The sequence below is a fragment of the Pan troglodytes genome, chromosome 17 (genome assembly GCF_028858775.2).
Source record: "Pan troglodytes isolate AG18354 chromosome 17, NHGRI_mPanTro3-v2.0_pri, whole genome shotgun sequence".
In the NCBI taxonomy this organism is placed as follows: Eukaryota; Metazoa; Chordata; class Mammalia; order Primates; family Hominidae; genus Pan; species Pan troglodytes.
The window spans coordinates 89901086-89924339 of NC_072415.2; the positions used below are offsets into that span (position 1 = coordinate 89901086).

The 23254-nt window shown below is 53.7% G+C and overlaps 1 protein-coding gene across 2 annotated transcripts in view; it reads left to right on the forward strand.

Moving 5' to 3' along the window:
• Positions 1–3410: 3410 nt before the first annotated feature.
• The window catches only part of KCNG2 (potassium voltage-gated channel modifier subfamily G member 2), a 115545-nt gene continuing 95701 nt past the window's right edge, over positions 3411–23254 (forward strand). For both annotated transcript variants that reach the window (XM_016933960.3, XM_016933963.4), the window contains exon 1: positions 3411–3524. The gene's annotated coding sequence lies outside the window, so the exon portion shown is untranslated. The remainder of the gene's footprint in view (positions 3525–23254) is intronic.

Sequence of the window (23254 nt, forward strand, 5' to 3'; positions counted from 1 at the left end):
TGTTTTTCACAAAAAGTTCACACATTTTCTACAATGAGCACGCGTTACAGACAAAAAACATCTTAAAGTGTTTGTTCCTTTCCTAAAAGAGAAGCTACAGGAAGGTGCAGGCGCGTCACCTGGGACCTGTGCCTCTGGGATGACCACAGTACGAGAGTGTGTGTGTGAGCCTGCACGTGTGTGTGTATGAGTGTGTCCATGTGTGCCTGGATGAATGTGGGTATGAGTGTGTGGATGCATGTGCATGACTGTGGCAGTGTGTGAGTTGCACGGATTGCCGATGTGAGTGTGCACCTGTGTGAGTGTGATTGTGAGTGTGACAGTGAGTGTGTGATTTAGAAAGGGGAGTCATGAGCATGAACGGGAGCGAGTACCACCCTCTGTGGCCCTGTCCCCGCATCCTTGTGTCCTTGAAGCCCATCACCAGTGCTTTCTTAGGACATCACAGTGCAGGGGTCCTGGGACCTGAGCATCTGGAAGGCCCAGCACCCTCAGTGTCTGCCTAAGTCTGCTGTCAACAACAATCAGAAGAAAGGGAACACATGAAACATCCAAAGTTCAGAGACGGAGCAACAGGAACCATGAACAGGAAGGAGACGCACACGGTGAGGAAGGCTGCGGCTTAGGGAGAGGAGAAGAGCACAGAGACGAGTTACGAGGAACACGCACGAGGCCCCGTCCCAGAGACATGGGACCAGTTTACAAGATGACAGTGGGAGGGAAACACATGCGAGGCCTGTCCACATCTGAGAGACACGGGACCGATTTACGGGATCACAGAGGGAGGGAAACACACTTGAGGCCTGTCCACGTCTGAGAGACATGGGACCGATTTATGGGATCACAGGGGGAGAAAAACACACACGAGGCCTGCCCACGTCCGAGAGACACGGGACCGATTTACAGGATCACAGGGGGAGAAAAACACACTTGAGGCCTGTCCACATCTGAGAGACACGGGACCAATTTACAGGATCAGAGAGGGAGAGAAACACACCTGAGGCCTGTCCACGTCCGAGAGACATGGGACCGATTTACGGGATCACAGGGGGAGAAAAACACACACGAGGCCTGCCCACGTCCGAGAGACACGGGACCGATTTACAGGATCACAGGGAGAAGGAAATGGGTTGTACAAATCGCCTGTCAAGGGACGTGTTTCATCCGCATGCTGTGCAGGTGTGAACTGCCCTTGGGCAGGATGCCGCACTGCGTCCTCGCTGTAAGTTCAAGGTCCCATTTTCAAGACTCAGTTTGCAGATGTGTTCAGTGTTTCAGCATTCTGGAAACATTCCAGATTGTGACAGGTTTTGCAAGCACCTAAAATAATGATGATCATTGTTTGTTTGTTTGCCGTGAGCCAGACATGTCCTAGCATTGTCTCATTTAATTAGTAAAACAGCGAAGTGCATTCTGCTATTATAGACAAGGAAACTGAGGCACCACGTGTTAGGACCTCGGTCCAGGGTACACAGACCTTCCCCACTCCAGGCCGACGGGGTTCATGCAGCACCACCACCCCCCCAGATTGGTGAACATTAGCCAATACTAAAAAAAACTTATTAAACAGACCACATTATTTGTTGTCTTTTTTGTGTGATATTGGCAGGTTTACTAGTTCAGATGCCTGATTCATTGTATTTTGATTTCTGAAAGTCTCCACTGACATCCTCCCAAACAAAATGGGAAATGAATCAGCAGGGTGGGCGTGGAGTCGCAGCTGGCGTCCAGGCAGTGCTCGGGGGCCCGGGCTTGCCGGTGTGACCCCTTTTTTTGGAAACATGAATTATGCTGATGACTTGGATGGCCCAGCTCGACTGAGCAGTTGTCCAATGGCTTCAGATGAGAAGGAAGCTAATAAGCTGCATAACAGAATTAAGATTCTGAAACATCTGACAAGGCTCATGAAAAAGTTTAACCTAATAAAAACTACCGAAATAAAATGTACTAGGGACAAATTGTAATATACAAAACCTAGACTTTTAAAGAATCAAGTAACTGAAAATCATGGGGGAAAAAACCCAACAACTGCACAGACCTAGAGCTTTGACTAGCAAGCCAGGGCTGCCTGAAACGTGATGTGGTGCCTGGAAAGGCTGGTGAGCATTTTGGTTGGATCAGTAGATATAGAGTCTGCAAAAGGGAGGTGATGGGCTGACTGCACTCTGCACGGTCACAGCCACCAGAGACTGGGTCAAGGTGCAGGGTCTGAAAGAGGCAGCCAGGGCTGAACTGGACCAAGAAGAACAGACCGAGGTCAGAGAAACCCTTCAGACCCCCACGTCCAAACCACCAGCTGTAGGGCAACCCCTGCGTTCCAGCACAGACAGCGCAATCTGAGTTATCTTGTTTACTTTTCTAATGAGTGTATTTAACAGGGGCTTCTGAGATAAAGGGGTCCTGGCTGCTTCTGCCTCCTGCAGCTGCAAACGTCCACTGGATCCCCAGGGCAATGTCCCCAGGGGCAGATCTGTTCAGCCTCAAAGGCCTCCGCTAACCACCAGCTGCCCCCCAGAAAAGCAGCCTCTGCCCTTTCAGGGGCAGCAGTGCAGGCACCTCCTGCTCTGAATCCGGTAGATGTTTCCATGGAGAAGAGCCTCCCTTCCAAGACCTGGTGCTCCGGCTGGAGCTGGAGAGGAACATTTCCTTTTTGTGGATGCAAATGAGAAACATCCACTCACTAGAGGCTCCGCTGCGGCTCCAGGATCCATCCCACAGAAGCGTCCGGAGTCCTCACAGCTGGCGTCTCCTGGGGATCCGCTCAACGAGAAGTGCCTTGGCTGTTGACTGAAAACCCACAGTCCTGTCCTTCCAGAGTCTTGGGCCGGGTTCCTCGTCTCTTCCCCTGTACCCCAAAGGCTGCTTTGGAGTGGTCACAGCAGGCAGGAGGCAGCCCGTGCCTCTGGAATGACATTGAGAGTGTTTGTGTGTGAGTGTGCGTGCGTGTGTGTATGAGTGTGTCCATGTGTGCCTGGATGAATGTGGTTATGAGTGTGTGTATGCATGTACGTGAGTATGAATGACTGGGGTTATGAGAGTATGTGAGTGTGCACCTTTGTGTGATTATGTGTGGCAGTGAGCGTGTGAGTTGCACGGATTGCCGATGTGTGTGCACCTGTGTGTGTGATTATGAGTGTGGCAGTGAGCGTATGAGTTGCACAGATTGCCGATGTGAGTGTGCACCTGTGTGAGTGTGAGCGTGTGTGCCCCTGCCAGGGCGTGCGCTGGTGGGGGCGGTGTGCAGAGTGGGGCCTGGGCCTCCTGCCCCCCAAGGGCAGCTGGGTGGGCTCCGCGCTCCCTCCAAGTGAACTTGGCCCCGGCTCCAAACCCAGCCGAGGGTCGGCTCGCTCCTGGGGACCCGCGGATGTCGCGAGGGGGCGCCGCGCCACTGAAGGCTGGGACGGGGGCGGTGCGCGGGGCGGCGCCGGAGTCCGGGATGCCGGCTCCAGAGACGCCGCGCTCCGCCCCGAGGAGGCCGCCGGCCGGGTAAGCGGAGCCCGGAGCTCGCGGAGTCTGGACCGCAGGTAAAGTTGAGCGCGCCGTGGGGCCGGGGGGGGGGGGGTCCGCGGCGAAGGAGCCGGGGCCGCAGTGGGCGGTGGGGCGGGGGGCGCGGGCTCCTGTCTGATGGTTCCGCGCGCAGCTTCTTCTCCGGGTGCGCGGTGCGCGCGGGCGCGGGAGGGTCGAAGGGGACCTTGGAATCCCCCTGTTCGGGCCAAGGGGGCGGGGGCGGCTCGGGGCGGGGCGGGGCTGGTGCCTCCCCCTCCTGCTCAGCGCCCAGAGTCCGGGAGTCGAGGGGGGCGTCGGGCCGGAGGCGCTCGCCGGTCTGGCCGCGCCGCGCGCGTGGATGGAGGTCTCGGCCGCGGATCGCCCCGTCTATTCGCGCTGGTCCTGCGGGAGCCCGGGTGAGCCGAAGGCGAGGAAGGGGCGCGGGTCTCGGGAAAACCCGACTCTCCCGGCGCCCGCCCCGGTTCGGTTGGGGGCGCACCCGGCTCGCGCGGAGAGCGGGCGGGGTGTGGGCGAATGCTCGGCGCGCTGCGCCTTTCCCGGTCCCCCTTCTCCCCGGAGATGAACGCCCCACTCCCGCTCGGACACACGGCCGCACCCCTACTCTGCCTCCTCCGACCAGCCGGGGCGCGGCCCGAATTGGGGGAGAGAAGACCCAGCTCCCGCAGCCGCGAATTCTGCAAACCCCGGAGCCCATGCGCCCCGTCCTCCGGCCCGGGGAGCTCCCAGCCTTGCCCGCCGAGCGCAGCCCGGGTCCGGACTGTGGTCACTGGGGACGAGAAGGGTCCCTCCTGCGGGGCTCCCGGGTTCGGATGGACGGAGGGGGCGTCCGGCAGGTGAACTGGGCCCGCTCCGCGTCCCGAACGTTCCCCTAAACCCACAAGTCCCGGAGACCCTGGGGCATCCTGCGATTTCGGAGTGACCGGTGGAGCCCCCGCCCGCGCGCCTGGCTCCCGGGGTCTCCCCACACAGCAGGGGCTGCGGGGACCCCTCTGTCACCTCCTCCAAAGGGGCTGGGAGCAATTCGACCTGCCTGGAGAATTCCAGGAAGTCCTTTCCCTGCGGGAGCCTCATGGGTCCCCCCTTCTCTGCCTGCAGAGACCTCTGGCTTCCGCGTGTGCTCAAAGTGAGCGCCGGGCAGGTTGTAAATAATGGATTTTGACCCAGCTGGGAGATCTCGGAGTGATTAAGTGGAGAGGCTGTTCCACCCTCAGCCCTGCCCAGGCAGCTGGGTGACCCCGCGGGCCACATGCCACAGGGGCACGGACTCAGCCCTGAGTGGTTTTCGTTCTGCTGAGAGTCCAGGAGGCTTCCCGAGACCCCAAGCAGAACCGCGGAAGAGGGGACCCTCCTCCCCCACCCCTGTTCTCTGGGATGGTGCAGGGTACACAGCTGGCCTCTGAAGGTTCTTCCTTAGGAATTCCTAGTCAGAGGGATGGGATTGCCGGGCTCTCTTAGGGAATTTGGGGGGCATTGTGGTACATTCTGGGGATGAGGTCACCTTAGATGTCACATTCTCGGGACTATCCACTGTTGCCACAAAGGGTTGCTGTGTCCGCATCTTCCCTGGGGAGAGGTGACAAAAACAACTTCCAGGTCTGTCCAAGGCCACTGCCAGTTGTTAGAGTCCACTTTGCAAAAGTGTGTTTTAAATGTTGAGATTTCGATAATTTAAGGCAAAAATTGGTGTTTTTGTAGGCATGAGAAGAAAAGGAGGGAAGTGAGTTCTCAGCTGCCACAGGCAGGAGGCTGCTCAGCTTTCCCTTTTCAGCGCCTGGCTGAGCCCTGCTTGTGCCAGGCGCACAGGAAGTGTGTGGGGGGCGGGTGGCCGAGCTGTGATTCGGGGTTTCTGCCCAGCGTGCGGCTGGGGCTGCATGGCTATAGTCACAGGTGCAGGTGCCTCCACTCATGGGTCATGCTGGTAGGAACAGGCTGGTCAGAAACGATAGCGTGGTGGGGTTTGCCCTGGTGAAAAGCAGGTGCTTGGGTTCTGAATGTCTCGGGAGGATCTGCGCAGCTTTGTTGTTCCTTTGTCTGATGGTTGGGGGCTGCTTTTCTGGAAGAAGTGGGTCTCAGGCAGGCACCTGGAGGGCAGCGGGAACGGAGGGCTGCTTGTCGTGGGAGGCGCGTCTCTCTGCAGCCCTGGCAGGCGTGGGGGCGGGAGTGAAGGGAGCAGATGGGGCTGTGCCGACAGGCATGAGCTCTGGGGGCCGGGAGGGGTGGTAGGGCCTGCAGGACGAGGACACGCAGGGCATCCAGGGACGGCCACCTGTGTCTGAGTACTGCGCGCCTGTCCACGGATGGGTAATTTTGTAATGAATGGGGATATCTTAGGGCTAACGCTTGGTCAGGGATGTTCTTGGTGGTAAGGAAAGGAGCCATGGGGCCCTTGCTGCCAGTGAGGTCGCTCAGACACAAACGGGTGCTGCCATCAGGTAGCCCAGCCGGTAGGCATGAGCCCAACGAGGGCGGGCATTGACTGAGGGAGTTTAAGACCCCCTTCCTCAGATGAGGCTTGGGAGGCAGAATCTCGGCCCCCTAAACCAGCTGAATCAGAGCCTGCCTCTGACGAGACATGTACCCCGCCTTCCCGTGTGGGAGGCACTCAGGGTCCTTGCTGGTGTCGGAGAAACAGCACTGGCTCCTTCACAGCCGCGGCTTTCCGGCAGGAGCCTCAGCAGTTCCTTCCCCGGGCGGGCGGCGCTGAGCAGACGGGAGGTGGGCTGGTGCCTATGGTTGCAGTCGGCCTGGCGTGTCCTGCGGGCACCCGCAGGCTCTGCTCACCCGCCGGCTGGTTTGTAGGGACAGGTCTGCTTGGGGAACCACAGCGAGGGGCACCCGAAGCAAATGTCAAGTCAAAATGGGTCCCCAGTGGGGCCAGGAGTTCACCCAGACTCATAGAATTGCTAACAGAAATCTTATCAACAGCCGGTTCAGCCTTTTCACGTGATGGGAGACCATGCCAGGCAGCTGCCGACAGTCTGGCCACGAGGAGCTCCGTGCTGTTGAGGCACTGTGAACTATCAGACAGCCTCCCTCTGCAGACAGCCATGCGGATGTCCGGGGCGGCCAAGAGATGCTGGGCAGGGCTTTAACTGCTGGTCTCTGATCCCCGCCACGTCAGATGAGAGGGTTGAACTGAATGATGACGCCCTGACCTGTGTCAAAATCAGTAATACATTCCCTCAAAAAGAAACCATGCAGTATTTTAATTTGATTATGAGTTTAGAAAAAGGCTAATTGAAATGTAATATAAAAATAGCGCAGAAGACCTTTATGTTGCCTTTGTCAATTAAGGAAGCTGAGACTGTGTGAGAACCGGTACCTGTGAGGGCCTCAGGCCTCGCCAGCTCTGTGTCCTCCTTCCCCGAGGGGATCCTCACATCTCTTAGTCCAGCAGGTCCAGGTCCTCCATCCCTGCTGGGTTTCCTCAGCCGGGGCCTGTGGAGGGGCCACACCTGCCCCGCACTGCCCACCCTTCACCCAGGCCCGGGAAGGAGGGGACGCACATGCTGGGCCCGGGAGCCCTCCGAGGCAGTTCCCAGAGTTCAATGGCCTTCTGGATATTTTTAACCTTCTCAGATAGTTAAGCGATGGAGTTTAAATCTTAGATTAGACGTGAGTAGTGAGCACATGAAATCAAAGGCTAGAATTATGGGGCCCAGTGTAGCTTCAGAAACCTTCAGGCTGATCTGAATGTGGCAGCAGTTTTTACTAAATTCCAGCTCGAAGAGGCAAATGTATTCTTGCATAGGATTAGTGCAGTGGCAAAGGCTGTGTGGTCCTAGTTGTTCCTGGCTGAGCTCCTGGGTGCGGCGCACAGAGGGGCTCCTGTGCCCCCAGCAGGGTGCTCTCACCCGTGTCTCCGCCCTCGCGTGGAGGGATTCATTGCCCGCGTTTCTCATCACACTCATCACCTGGTTAATGGGAAGCCACTTAGCCAGGGACTGGGGACCCCTTCGCCAGGGGTCCCAGGTGGTGGGTCAGGGTGGGCCTGGAATTGATTCTTAGCACATATCCTACATGACGTTCATCTCTGAGAAGTTTTGGAAATGGTGATTTGTGGATGTGACTTGCGTTTTCATAGTGAGATGGAATAGACAGAAAATATGAGCATTTCATACACTGTGCAGTTAGTTTTGTGTGTTCCTGGTCACAGCATAAAATGTTTTTCTCACTGTGGGTTTTAAAATCATGGAAAGAGCTGCCCAAATACAGACAGCTAAAGGGATCCTTTCACCTTTTCTCTGCGGTTTAGAAATGTTCAAAAAGCACTTAGAAGAGCAGGTGGACGCGGCTCATGGAGGGGCGTCTGGGGACCCTGGAGCAGTGAAGGTCGGCTCTCCCAGCTGTGCCGCTCTGGTCCGGAGAGCCTGGCCTCGACACCTGTCCCAGCCCGGCCGCTCTGGTCCAGAGAGCCTGGCCTTGACACCTGTCCCAGCCGTGCCGCTCCGGTCCGGAGAGCCTGGCCTCCACACCTGTCCCAGCCGTGCCGCTCTGGTCCGGAGAGCCTGGCCTCGACACCTGTCCCAGCCGTGCCGCTCCAGTCCGGAGACCCTGGCCTCGACATCTGTCCCAGCCCGGCCGCTGCAGCATCGGCCCTAGTGGGGAAGGTCTGGCTGTAACTTCTTCACCCACAGCTAAGCAGACACTTGGCTGGCTCCCCTGCCTTCCTTCTCCAGCTCAGGTTCACACCCCAAGGACACCCTTCCTGGCACTGACCCCTGTGTGCACACCTGAGCCACCCCCAACCTGGCAGATAACAGATTCTGAGCGTACAGTGGTTCTAGCATGCATCTGTTGCAGCTGGGAGGAGAGTTCCTGGCTTTTTTTTTTTTTTTCCTGTTCTTTTGGAGGGGATGTCTTTGTGTGCAGATTAACAGGAAAAAATTCTATGACAAGTTTTATATCGGTACATTTTATTTAACATCATAGCAATTGATGCAATGGAGTGAAAATGCTTTGATGAAATAAAATGCATTAAAAGTTAACGCTTGGCTGGGTGCGGTGGCTCACGCCTGTAATCCCAGCACTTTGGGAGGCTGAGGCGGGCAGATCACCTGAGGTCAGGAGTTTCAGACCAGCCTGGTCAACGTGGTGAAACCTCATCTCTACTAAAACACAAAAATTAGCCGGGCATGGTGGCAGGCACCTGTAATTCCAGCTGCTCGGGAGGCTGAGGCAGGAGAATCGCTTGAACCCGGAAGGCGTAGCTTGCAGTGAGCCGAGATCGCGCCACTGCACTCCAGCCTGGGCGACAGAGCAAGACTCTGTCTCAAAAAAAAAATAGTTAACGCTCATGAGATTGCCTGATCACCTCTGTAGTCACAGGGCAGGGCCAGCCCCCTCATCTCCAGGCCTCCAGCTCTTTCACCTCTGTAGTCACAGGGCAGGGCCAGCCCCCTCATCTCCAGGCCTCCAGCTCTTTCACCTCTGTAGTCACAGGGCAGGGCCAGCCCCCTCATCTCCAGGCCTCCAGCTCTTTCACCTCTGTAGTCACAGGGCAGGGCCAGCCCCCTCATCTCCAGGCCTCCAGCTCTTTCACCTCTGTAGTCACAGGGCAGGGCCAGCCCCCTCATCTCCAGGCCTCCAGCTCTTTCACCTCTGTAGTCACAGGGCAGGGCCAGCCCCCTCATCTCCAGGCCTCCAGCTCTTTCACCTCTGTAGTCACAGGGCAGGGCCAGCCCCCTCATCTCCAGGCCTCCAGCTCTTTCACCTCTGTAGTCACAGGGCAGGGCCAGCCCCCTCATCTCCAGGCCTCCAGCTCTTTCACCTCTGTAGTCACAGGGCAGGGCCAGCCCCCTCATCTCCAGGCCTCCAGCTCTTTCACCTCTGTAGTCACAGGGCAGGGCCAGCCCCCTCATCTCCAGGCCTCCAGCTCTTTCACCTCTGTAGTCACAGGGCAGGGCCAGCCCCCTCATCTCCAGGCCTCCAGCTCTTTCACCTCTGTAGTCACAGGGCAGGGCCAGCCCCCTCATCTCCAGGCCTCCAGCTCTTTCACCTCTGTAGTCACAGGGCAGGGCCAGCCCCCTCATCTCCAGGCCTCCAGCTCTTTCACCTCTGTAGTCACAGGGCAGGGCCAGCCCCCTCATCTCCAGGCCTCCAGCTCTTTCACCTCTGTAGTCACAGGGCAGGGCCAGCCCCCTCATCTCCAGGCCTCCAGCTCTTTCACCTCTGTAGTCACAGGGCAGGGCCAGCCCCCTCATCTCCAGGCCTCCAGCTCTTTCACCTCTGTAGTCACAGGGCAGGGCCAGCCCCCTCATCTCCAGGCCTCCAGCTCTTTCACCTCTGTAGTCACAGGGCAGGGCCAGCCCCCTCATCTCCAGGCCTCCAGCTCTTTCACCTCTGTAGTCACAGGGCAGGGCCAGCCCCCTCATCTCCAGGCCTCCAGCTCTTTCACCTCTGTAGTCACAGGGCAGGGCCAGCCCCCTCATCTCCAGGCCTCCAGCTCTTGCACCTCTGTAGTCACAGGGCAGGGCCAGCCCCCTCATCTCCAGGCCTCCAGCTCTTGCACCTCTGTAGTCACAGGGCAGGGCCAGCCCCCTCATCTCCAGGCCTCCAGCTCTTTCACCTCTGTAGTCACAGGGCAGGGCCAGCCCCCTCATCTCCAGGCCTCCAGCTCTTTCACCTCTGTAGTCACAGGGCAGGGCCAGCCCCCTCATCTCCAGGCCTCCAGCTCTTTCACCTCTGTAGTCACAGGGCAGGGCCAGCCCCCTCATCTCCAGGCCTCCAGCTCTTTCACCTCTGTAGTCACAGGGCAGGGCCAGCCCCCCTCATCTCCAGGCCTCCAGCTCTTTCACCTCTGTAGTCACAGGGCAGGGCCAGCCCCCTCATCTCCAGGCCTCCAGCTCTTTCACCTCTGTAGTCACAGGGCAGGGCCAGCCCCCTCATCTCCAGGCCTCCAGCTCTTTCACCTCTGTAGTCACAGGGCAGGGCCAGCCCCCCTCATCTCCAGGCCTCCAGCTCTTTCACCTCTGTAGTCACAGGGCAGGGCCAGCCCCCCTCATCTCCAGGCCTCCAGCTCTTTCACCTCTGTAGTCACAGGGCAGGGCCAGCCCCCCTCATCTCCAGGCCTCCAGCTCTTTCACCTCTGTAGTCACAGGGCAGGGCCAGCCCCCTCATCTCCAGGCCTCCAGCTCTTTCACCTCTGTAGTCACAGGGCAGGGCCAGCCCCCTCATCTCCAGGCCTCCAGCTCTTTCACCTCTGTAGTCACAGGGCAGGGCCAGCCCCCTCATCTCCAGGCCTCCAGCTCTTTCACCTCTGTAGTCACAGGGCAGGGCCAGCCCCCTCATCTCCAGGCCTCCAGCTCTTTCACCTCTGTAGTCACAGGGCAGGGCCAGCCCCCTCATCTCCAGGCCTCCAGCTCTTTCACCTCTGTAGTCACAGGGCAGGGCCAGCCCCCTCATCTCCAGGCCTCCAGCTCTTTCACCTCTGTAGTCACAGGGCAGGGCCAGCCCCCTCATCTCCAGGCCTCCAGCTCTTTCACCTCTGTAGTCACAGGGCAGGGCCAGCCCCCTCATCTCCAGGCCTCCAGCTCTTTCACCTCTGTAGTCACAGGGCAGGGCCAGCCCCCTCATCTCCAGGCCTCCAGCTCTTTCACCTCTGTAGTCACAGGGCAGGGCCAGCCCCCTCATCTCCAGGCCTCCAGCTCTTTCACCTCTGTAGTCACAGGGCAGGGCCAGCCCCCTCATCTCCAGGCCTCCAGCTCTTTCACCTCTGTAGTCACAGGGCAGGGCCAGCCCCCTCATCTCCAGGCCTCCAGCTCTTTCACCTCTGTAGTCACAGGGCAGGGCCAGCCCCCTCATCTCCAGGCCTCCAGCTCTTTCACCTCTGTAGTCACAGGGCAGGGCCAGCCCCCTCATCTCCAGGCCTCCAGCTCTTCTTCCCGGACGTTCACAGCCACTTCAAGATGACAGTTTCTGACTGTGAACAAATTTCCTTGATTTAATTTTCCCTTGTTTTCTGCCAAAAGAAAAGACATCTTCTAGAAGAGGGAAGATAGGAAATATGTATCATTGGTTTCTTTAATACTTGCCAAATTAGAAACGGAAACATTCTAGGGTGAAGAAAACAGTGGCTAGGCGTGGGTGTGCAGTGCTGGGGACCGACAAGGGGGCCTGTGATTCTGGGGGCTCCGATCGTGTTTCTTCCCTGAGAACCTGCAGGGCTGGCCGTGATTCTCACCACTTGTGGCCCAAGGCTTCTGCTGGGCTGACAGAGGAGGCGTTTTCTCCCATCCTGCCCCGGCAGGGAGCCTGCCCTCCTGTCCAGGAGCCCTCACAGCTCAGCCGGGGCCCTCCCACGTCTCCCGACCACAGGCCCCAGTCCCGGCCAAGGTTCCAGGATGCCAGCAGGTGCCTGAGACTGGGCTGCCTCCAAGTTTCTCCTCACTGTGATGGCCCCGGGGCCATGCTGAGGCCTCCGTGTTGGTTTCTCCGGGGTTGGTGCCGGTGGATCAGAATCTTAGGCCTGGCCTGGCCGTGTCACTCCTATCTCACCTTCAGGGAGCTCCAGCCTGCAGCAGGCCCGTCCTTTGCTGGTGGCAGATTATTCCTCAACATGGGGATCTTGTTCCTTTCAAAAGTGCTGCATGGCACTGAATGCCTCCAGACCTGGGAGCACGATCATGGGGTGGCCAGAGCACCTGCTGCCTCGGGGTCTGTGCCATTCTTTGCACCGAGGCCCCATGGAAAGGCACTGCTCAACCCCACCCTAAATCTGGCCACCTTCACTGCAGGCCTATGTGACCTGTTTCCCAAAGGCCACAAGAAAAGGGCATTTGAGAGCATGTTCTTCTTGCCCAGGCTGGAAGGCACCAGCCACAGCCGCTGGACCCTGGCCCTGCTGGAGTCTGCCCGCCAGCACCCACTGATCACTGCATGGGGTATGCACCCGGTGTGCTGAGCTCCTGCTGGCCGGTGCTGCACCAGGCTCTAGGGGGGACTCAGCACCCAGGCCACACACCTGGGACTCCTGGCTGGAGCCAGTGCTGTGTCAGAGGCCCAGGTCCTTCCCTTGAGAGGCTGTGGCTGTGGGGGGCCCTCCCATGGGTGCTCAGGTGCACCCGTGGCCGGTCCTGAGCCAAGGTGCAGAAACACACCCCAGCCCCAGAGCTGCTGACGCACCGCTGCTTCCTGGAGTCTGTGCTTCAGTCAAGTCTGGGCTGATGCTCTTTGATGTGAACCGTGGTTGTCAGCCTCTGAAGAAATCATTTCACACCAAAGGGAATGTGGCATCAAAAAGAAGCCAACAGTGAGCCCACGGGAACAAGTGGAGGGCCTCTTCAGGCTTCCAGGTACAACAAATGCAATTTAAAATGCCTTTTATTGCTTTTTCTCACATTCTAAAAGCAGTACACTTTTATCACAGAAGACTTGGAAATGAAAATTAAAAAGAAGTATAAATTACTTTTTAAAAATCTTGCGTAAGATTGCAACTGTCCAGAGGTAATAGCTGCTAATACATTAGGATAGTTTCAATGTGTATTTATAGAATGACCACACACACGCACACATGCATATGGGTGAAGGCTCTCATACATGTTTGGGGTTATTTCACATCGTGTTATATTGAAAGCATCCTTTTGTTTGGATTTATCAAACTCTGTTTCTGTGTCCTCCAGTTATTGGCCATGTAGGTTGTTTCCAGTTTGTTGATGTTCCAAATACCACTGTCATGGACGTATTTGTAGATACATCTTTGAAGAAACTTTGCATATCGTCAAAAGTTAGAAACACTAAGGTCTTACACATTATGCCAGGTTGTTTCTCGGGAAAGCTGTGCCAGATGCATCCTTCTCATTCTCAGCCTCACCGCACTGCGTTTCAGTGCTTTAACCTCTTCTCAATTTTCCAAATACGTGGCTTTTTGCTGTAAAAGTGATACATGGTCATTAGGAAACACACACGTGGCAGGAGGTGTAAGAGGAGGGCCTGCTGCGTACTCGGGATGAGGCTGGCACCTGCGGAGCTTCCTCCAGACTTGGGCCCTGCTGGCTGCACCCACACGAAAGTGCACTGGCTACAGGTCGAGTTTCTAGAAAACGCTGCACTTGATGATGTCTGGCTAAGGCTGAACGTTTTTCTTCATTGCCTTTTTTTTTCCTTCTATTGTCTGTTTCTCAGTGATGATCTTAGTGGCTTCCTGTCTACTGTTTGTCACATTTCTCGCCTTCGGGTCTTCATTGTGGTCCTGGTGGCCATGTACCACCTGGCGCCCTGCAGGGCTGCAGCCTCTTCACCTGACGGCCTCATCCACCATGTGTGGTTGCAGGGCCAGAGGAAGTTAAATTAGCAGATGTTTCTGAGTTGAGTGTGAGCTGGATTCTGTGCTGAGTTAGAGCTAGAAAAATGTCTCCACCTGCTAAAATCTAGAGTCTAGTTGTGAGGGAGGAGGAAATATAGACAGACGCAGGTCCACATGCACACACACACACACACGTGCACACACACGCGCCTAGGGGACAGGGCAGAGCCAAGAAAAAAGGAAAATGATGAGAGACCGGAGTGAAGGCCCCAGGGAGTGACAGGTGGATTGATCCAGCCAGGCCTGAGCTTGCATCTGTTCACACAGAGCTTTGGGACGTTAGGGTGACAGAGGAAGGAGGCGGCTGGGATAGTCCACACAGGTGGTGGGAGTCTGTCTCTAGGATGAGTTTCTGCCTGGGGTCTTCCTCTCCCTGCCAGGGTGCAGGACAGCAGGTCTCAATCTCACCCAGTGGGACTCAGTGGTCCCTCATTCAAAGGGGCTGAGAGCCAGGCATCCAGCCCACGAAACTCACATGGAAGCCACTGTGTGGTCTCAGGCAAGGCTGTTGTGCTGGGGGTTGGGGTGTGGGGCCATCAGCAAGCCCCTTGAGCGTTTGTGGTCTCAGGCAAGGCCGCTGTGTCGGGGGTCGGGGCATGGGGCCATCGGGAAGCCCCCTGAGCATTCATGGTCTCAGACAAGGCCACTGTGTCAGGGTTTGGGGCGTGGGGCCATCAGCAAGCCCCCTGAGAGTTTGTAGTGGACGGTCTCATGGGTGTTTCTTGAACCGTGCTCTGCATGGCCTGCGACATGGTCTCACTGGTTGCTGGGGGCCCCTGAGTTATGGAAATTATTCTAGGATCCTTCAAATGCTTCACTTAACTCCAGCCAGGCCTTGAGAAGAAAGCATTTTAGAATCAGAGGTTGTCTTTTATCTCTCAAATGATGGTTTTTAGAAAAATATTGGTAAAATTAATACTTGCTAGGAGGAAGCATCAGAACATGGATTCTCTAACTCTTCCTTAGGGTGTTTTGATTTACTGATGAATTGGCCTCTTTCTCTCCTTTTTAGTGCATGAAGCTTTCCTTTTTAGACTGTAATGGTGACGCTTTCTCAAATAAAACCAGAACTAAGGGCTTCAAAACCACTCCACGCAAAATTAATAAAGAAGAAAATAACATTCTTTCCATTTCATTTCAAGGGCAGTTTTCAAAAATCTGCATTGACTTAAGGCTAGAAAGAGAAAATGCATACATGGAATTTTCTTTCCACCCTTACTCATGGATCTAGGGTCTGTGTGGGGTCTCAGATTTCCACCAGGGGCAAACTTCCTCATCTTTCTTCATGTTTAAATGTTAGAAATAGCCTGAAGCCTTGGGCTGCAGAGAGCTCAGGGGCGCCTTTGAGCTGGACAGACCTCTGTGGAGAAGAAAACTGACCCCGGGAGGGTTTGGTCTGGCCAGCGAGGGTCAGCACCCACCTCAGCCTGCCTGCATCTGTCTGCACCTCAGGGTCACACATGCAGATGGACTGAGGGTTCCGAGTGGGTGGCTCAGGGATACTGGGAGCTCGTCGCGTAGTCTGATGTTTTTGCATGAAAGTGAGGTCCTCTGAGCCTGATGCACTCTCTGAGCCTGTTCGTGTTGGGGTGCCGCCAGCAAACCTCACGCCCTCCTCACGTTGCCGACGCTCCCTGCATCTGCCCCAGGACATAGATGATGAGCCTTTCTGCTCTACCGTAAACGCCCGAGCACCCAGCGCCCTCACAAGAGAAGCAAGCGCTCAGTGACCACCTCAGCGCCGCGGACCGCTCTGACACGCCACCCCACCGGGATTTTTAGAACGCCTCTGCGCTCGTGCATTCACTCCATTTTACAGATGAGAAACTGGTGTGACTCCCATGTACGTGGCCCAGGCTCACTAATTCTCTCTTCTTAATGCTCTCACGCCTGGGCCAGCCCTTCCTCCCTCCTGCCGCAGCACACGCTGAAGAAGCAAGTCCAGCTGTGAAGCCCCCACCTCAGCCTCGGCCCCAGAGTCCGCACTCTGAGAAGCTGCTCCGGCGCCACTGACGGGCACCCCATGTTATAGGCCCAGAGTCTGCGCCCTGAGAAGCTGCCGGGGCCTCACTGACCACACTCCACGTTACGATCCCAGATTCTGTGCTCTGAAGAGCTGCCGGGGCCTCACTGACCACACTCCACGTTATGAACCCAGAGTCTGCGCTCTGAGGAGCTGCCGGGGACACACTGACCACACTCCACGTTATAGGCCCAGAGTCTGCGTTCTGAGGAGCTGCCGGGGACACACTGACCACACTCCACGTTACGATCCCAGAGTCCGCGCCCTGAGGAGCTGCCGGGGCCTCACTGACCACACTCCACGTTACGGTCCCAGATTCTGTGCTCTGAAGAGCTGCCGGGGCCTCACTGACCACACTCCACGTTACGATCCCAGATTCTGCGCTCTGAGGAGCTGCCGGGGCCTCACTGACCACACTCCACGTTACGATCCCAGATTCTGCGCTCTGAGGAGCTGCCGGGGCCTCACTGACCACACTCCACGTTACGATCCCAGATTCTGCGCCCTGAGAAGCTGCCAGGGCCTCACTGACCACACTCCACGTTACGGTCCCAGATTCTGTGCTCTGAAGAGCTGCCGGGGCCTCACTGACCACACTCCACGTTACGATCCCAGATTCTGCGCTCTGAGGAGCTGCCGGGGCCTCACTGACCACACTCCACGTTACGATCCCAGATTCTGTGCTCTGAAGAGCTGCCGGGGCCTCACTGACCACACTCCACGTTACGATCCCAGATTCTGCGCTCTGAGGAGCTGCCGGGGCCTCACTGACCACACTCCACGTTACGATCCCAGATTCTGTGCTCTGAAGAGCTGCCGGGGCCTCACTGACCACACTCCACGTTACGATCCCAGATTCTGCGCTCTGAAGAGCTGCCGGGGCCGCGCTGACCACAGTCCACGTTACGATCCCAGATTCTGCGCTCTGAGGAGCTGCCGGGGACACGCTGACCACACTCCACGTTACGATCCCAGATTCTGTGCTCTGAGGAGCTGCCGGGGACACACTGACCACACTCCACGTTACGATCCCAGAGTCCGCGCCCTGAGGAGCTGCCGGGGCCTCACTGACCACACTCCACGTTACGGTCCCAGATTCTGTGCTCTGAAGAGCTGCCGGGGCCTCACTGACCACACTCCACGTTACGATCCCAGATTCTGCGCTCTGAGGAGCTGCCGGGGCCTCACTGACCACACTCCACGTTACGATCCCAGATTCTGCGCTCTGAGGAGCTGCCGGGGCCTCACTGACCACACTCCACGTTACGATCCCAGATTCTGCGCCCTGAGAAGCTGCCAGGGCCTCACTGACCACACTCCACGTTACGGTCCCAGATTCTGTGCTCTGAAGAGCTGCCGGGGCCTCACTGACCACACTCCACGTTACGATCCCAGATTCTGCGCTCTGAGGAGCTGCCGGGGCCTCACTGACCACACTCCACGTTACGATCCCAGATTCTGCGCTCTGAAGAGCTGCCGGGGCCTCACTGACCACACTCCACGTTATGATCCCAGATTCTGCGCTCTGAGGAGCTGCCGGGGCCTCACTGACCACACTCCACGTTACGATCCCAGATTCTGTGCTCTGAAGAGCTGCCGGGGCCTCACTGACCACACTCCACGTTACGATCCCAGATTCTGCGCTCTGAAGAGCTGCCGGGGCCGCGCTGACCACACTCCACGTTACGATCCCAGATTCTGCGCTCTGAAGAGCTGCCGGGGCCGCGCTGACCACAGTCCACGTTATAGGCCCAGAGTCTGCGCCCTGAGAAGCTGCCGGGGCCTCACTGACCACACTCCACGTTCCGGGTGCCCAGCGCACCTGCCGCTTATGCAGCTTTCGGTTCTAAACCTCGCTCCCCAGAAGGCAATCTTCACGCCCACTCAAGACGTACTTTTCGGATGCTGCAGCCCAGGCGTCCTACTGCACACTAGGAGCTGTGGTCACCGCGTCCAGAAAAAACAAGAATGTGGCCAAATGCCCGCGGCTGCCCTCTGCGTCTCCTTCATTGGTGCCGGTTTTAAAGCTTCTCCTCCCACTATCGTGACGCTCCAATTTTCCGGGGCTCATGGGGTTGTGGGGCTGGTGGGCGGAGTCCTGTGCTCATTGGCGTTTGGCTGTGGGTTCTGGTCTCAGCGCCGTCCACAGGGCCAGCCTCGCGGAGCCGCCCGCCCATTGCGCTGGGCCTGGGTGGAAGGGCCAATGAGGATGAAACCTCGAGGGAGCATCCCTCAGAACCTGTGTCAGCACCCAGCTGGGCTTCTCATGTGCAAAGGCAGAATCTGATTTAAAAGCCAGGGAAGATGGAGGCGGGGGTGGGGGGTTGGTAATAGTCTAAAGGAAAAAAATCAGGTGAAAGGGACAAAAAGAGAAACTTGAAAAGGAAGCCTTGGAAAAGAGAGAAGAGAGGGTGGACAAAGAGGACCAAGATGAGACTGGAGAATTTCTGATCAGTGGGGAGGGGGGAAGCACCACGCCTAGTCCCGGAGGGGGTTTGCTGGGGGCTGCCCAGCACAGCTCTACAGGGCAGGCAAACCCAGCTTTGGTCCCATCTCATGTCAAATACTGATGCCGAGTGCTGGTGAGTAAAGGCAGGAAACGTAGAAATCAAAAATTAAAAAACAAAGTAGCCAGATGCAGTGGCTCATGCCTAGAATCCCAGCACTGTGGGAGGCTAAGGTGGAAAGATCACCTCAGAAGTTTGAGACCAGCTTGGGGAACATAGAAAGACCCTGTCTCTAAAAAAAAGAATTAACCAGGTGTGCTGGCACAGGCCTGTAGTTGCAGCTACTTGGGATGCTGAGGTGGGAGGATCACTTGAGCTCAGGAGTTTGAAGCTGCAGTGAGCTACAATCACACCATCACACTCCAGTCTGGGTGACAGAGTGAGACGCTGTATAAAAAGACAAAACAAACCAAAAAGCGTAGAAAAAAACTAGAAGTAAATATATGCACAGTCCCTGAATGATGAGGACTGTCCAACCTTAGAAGCATGAGTCAGGCTCTTCTCAAAAACAAAAACAAACCAGAACTTAGAGTCAAACAATACTCAAAACTCGGTGTGTTGTTGTATACTAGCAATGAAAAACCTGGAAAGGAAATTAGGAAGACAATTTACTATAGCATCAAAAAGAGTAAAACCCCTAGCAAGAAATGTAACCAAAGAGGTGTAAGACTTGTATGCTGAGAACTACAGAACATTGCTGAAAGAAATTACAGACCTAAAGAAATGGAAAGACATCCCATGTTCACGGATAGGAAGACTTAACATTGTTAAGGTGGCAGTACTCCCAAACTGATCTATAGATTCAATACAATTCCTATCAAAATCTTAGCTGACTTTTTGCAGAAATGGACAAGCTGATCCTAAAATTCATATGGAATTACAAGGGACCAAAGTAAGTGAAAAAAATCTTTAAAAAGAACAAAGTTGGAGTTCTCACACTATTTATTAAAACTTACTACAAAGCTACAGTAAGCAAAATAGTGTGGTATTGGCATAAGGAGAGACATATTGATCAATGGCATACAATTGCAATTCTAGAAATAAACCTATACATGTGTGGTCAGCTGACTTTTGATGAGAGTGCCAGGACCATGCAATGGAGAAAGAATAGTCTCTTCAGCAGATGGTGCTAGGACAACTGGATTCCACATACAAGAGAATAAATATCCAAAATGTCCATGATACAATAAAAAAAATTCACTCACCAAGAACCAAGAAAACCAGAACATAAATGAAAAAAGACAATTAACAGACACCAACATCAAGCTGAATCAGATGTTGGTTTATATGACTACTATTTTAAAGTAGGCTTCACCAATCAATGATGGGTTTAAAATGCTTCACCAATCATGTATTTTCCTGAAACAAATGAAGGAATAGAAAATCTTAGCAAAGAAATGAAAGATATAAAAAAGAAAAAGATGAAATCACGTAACTGAAATATATAACAACAGTTTTTTAAACTCTGACTGCATGGGGTGAACAGTAAAGGGGAGATCACGCTGGATGGAATTAGTGAACCTGACCCACAGAAATTACCCAACATCAACAGAAGAGAGAAGAAAGACTGGAAAGCATGGGCAGAGAGTCACAGGGAGTTGTGTGACGATAACAAAAGTATTAATACTTGTATCATCAGGCCCCAGAAAGAGAGGAGAAAGAGTGTGGCTGAAAAAGTATTCGAAGAAAGAATGCCCCCAAAACCTCCCAGATTTGGCAAAAGATATAGATCTACAGATTCAGGAAACAGAAAGACAACAGGAAAATCTCCAGATACTTGGAAATTAAATAACATGCCTTAAAATTATCTATGGGTCGAAGAGGAAGTCTCAAAGGGAAATTCGAAACACATAGAACTGAATGAAAGTGAAAATACAACAGAGCAGCATATGTGAGATACAGTCGGAACAGTTCTTGGGGGAGGTTTATAACATCCAGTGCTTAGATTAGAAGAGACAAAAGGTCTCGAAGTAATATTAATAATATGTTACAAAATTGAATTAATTCTTAAAAAGTCCTGAAAAATCTCCAGACCCGGTGATTTTACTGGAAAATTCTACCAAATACTTAAAGAAGAATTCATTCTACCAAATATTCAAAGAAGAGAAGGGAACCCTTCCTCACTCAATGTGAGGTTTAATGAGGTCAGCCATACCTGGCGACCACATTAAACAAAGACATTACAAAAAAAGAAAACTAGAAAACTATAAGCTGGGCCCGGTGGCTCATGCCTGTAATCCCATCACTTTGGGAGGCCAAGACAGGCAGATCACTTGAGGCCCAGAGTTCAAGACCAAGCTGGCCAACATGGCAAAACCTCATCTTTACTAAAAATACAAAAATTAGCCAGGCGTGGTGGTGCGCACCTGTACTCCCAGCTACTCAGGAGGCTGAGGCGCAAGAATCACTTCAACCCAGGAGGCAGAGGTTGCACTGAGCCGAGATCGCACCACTGTAGTCCAGTCTGGGTGACACAGCGAGACTCTGTCTCAAAAATAAGTAAATAGGCCAGGCACAGTGGCTCATGCCTGTAATTCCAGCACTTTGGGAGGCCGAGGCGGGTGGATCACCTGAGGTTGGGAGTTAGAGACCAGCCTGACCAACATGGTGAAACCCCGTCTCTACTAAAAATACAAAATTAGCCAGGCGTGGTGGCACATGCCTGTAATCCCAGCTACTCACAAGGCTGAGGCAGGAGAATCGCTTGAACCCAGGAGGGGGAGGTTGCAGTGAGCCGAGATCGCGCCATTGGAATCCAGCCTGGGTGACAGGGCGAGACTCCATCTTAAAATAAATAAATAAATAAATTTAAAAATAAAAAAAGAAAGCTATAGACCAGTATCTTTCACGAATTCACATGCAGAACCCTCAACAAAATATTAGGAAATTGAATCCAGCAATGAATAAAGTTGCTGCACCAAATGAGATTTAATCCAGGCACACAAGTCTGGTTCAACATTCAGAATCAAACACTATACTCCATATCAACAGAAGAGATATACAATCTTATTAATTGATGCAGAAAAGCTTTTGACAAATCCAATATCTACTCACAATAAAAACTCCCAGAAAACTAGAAGTAGATCCTCAATTTGATAAAGAACATCCACAAAAAATCCACATCTGAAGCCTTTTCAAGAAATGATGTAGGTGCAGTTGGTCATCCATGGGTGGGGTGGCGTGGAGGGAGGATGGAGAAGCTTATCCTAAACCTTCCACCTGCTACACAAATCAACTCAAAGCAGATCACAGACTTAAATGTAAACATAAAACCATAAGAGTTCTAGAAAAGATAGGGGAAATTCATTGGGACACAGGGGTAGGCAAAGCCTTCTTAGACTTGACAACAAAGGCATAACCCATAAAAAGTAAACTTGATAAATTGGACCTCATCAAAATTAAAAACTGCCCTGCAAAAGACATTTTAAGAGCATGAAGCGTAAAACTACAGAATGGGAGAAAATATTTGCAAACCACGTATTCACTAAAGGACCAAAGTTTGGAATATATAAAGAACTCTCTAAATCACCGGTAAACAAACATTCAAAACATGTCCAGTTAGACATGTACAAGATGTGTGCACAGACCTTTCACTGTGGAAAACTCACGGAAGGCAGACAAGCAGGTGCAAAGACACCTAGCACCGTCAGCCTTTAGGGAAATGCAAATTAAAACCACTGTGCCCCTACACATCTACCAGAGTGGCTGAAATCAATAGAAAATATTGACAACACTGAATGCTGACAAAGATGCAGAGAAATGACCTCTCATGCCTTGCTGGAAATGTAAAATGGCTCAGCAACTCTAGAAAACAGTTTGGCTGTTTCTGATAAAACTAAACATGTCACTCCCATATGACCCAGCAATTGTGATCTTGGGCATTTACCCCAGAGAAATGGAAAATATATTCACATAAAAACCTAGACACAAATTTTCATAATGTTATTACTAACAACCAAAAACTGGAATTGTCCCAGAGACCCTTCCACAGGTGATAGTTCGATGATCACACTTCTGTACTGCGGAATACTCTCAGTAGAAAGGGATGGGTTATCGGTACACACAGCAGCTTGGATGAATATCCAGGGAATTATGCTGCGTGAAGAAAGCCAGTCTCAAAATAATCAGACTCTGCCATTCCATTTACACGGCATTCTTGAAAGGACAAGCTTATAGAGATGAGAGCAGATTAGGGGCTGCCAGGGTTTTACAGAGCTGGGAGGGGGCGGCGGGAGTGACTCTGCCTGCGTGGGTCAGCATCAGTCCTGGCGGTGAGATTGTACTGCAGTTTTGCAAGAGGCCACCATTGGCGGAAACTGGGTAAAGGGTACAGGGGATCCCTTTGTATTGTTTCTTGCAACTGCATGTTAATCTATTATTAATCTCAAAAGGTTTAATTCTAAAAATGTATATGTACATACATAAAGGCTTAGTAGAAGTTCTGGGTAAATAAGTAAGTCACCTTAAAAGTAGTTACCTGTGGGGAGCGGATTTGTTTTGAAGGGGGAAGGGTGAGGATGGCCATGTGCTTTTACCCTGTGTGCTTTTTTTTTTTTTTTACGATGAAAATACATTTATGTTTTAGTAGTGTAATTTCAAATATAAACAGATTAGGGTCAGGAAGTCTTCCCAGAGAAAATGAATTTAATATGCAAAAGGATGTTCTTTGCAGTATTCATGAACTAGCATGGAACTTTAGTATCAAAATAATGTCTGACAATAGGGAAATGTAAGTAAATTAAGATCCATCCTCAGGGTGAGGTATTACGCAGTTTCCACCAAAATGCTTATATCCAGGCACAGTGGCTCACGCCTGTAATCCTAACAATTTGGTAGGCAGAGGTGGTAGGATTGCTTGAGCCCAGGAGTTCAAGATCAGCCTGGGCAACATAGTGAGATGCTGTCTCTACAAAA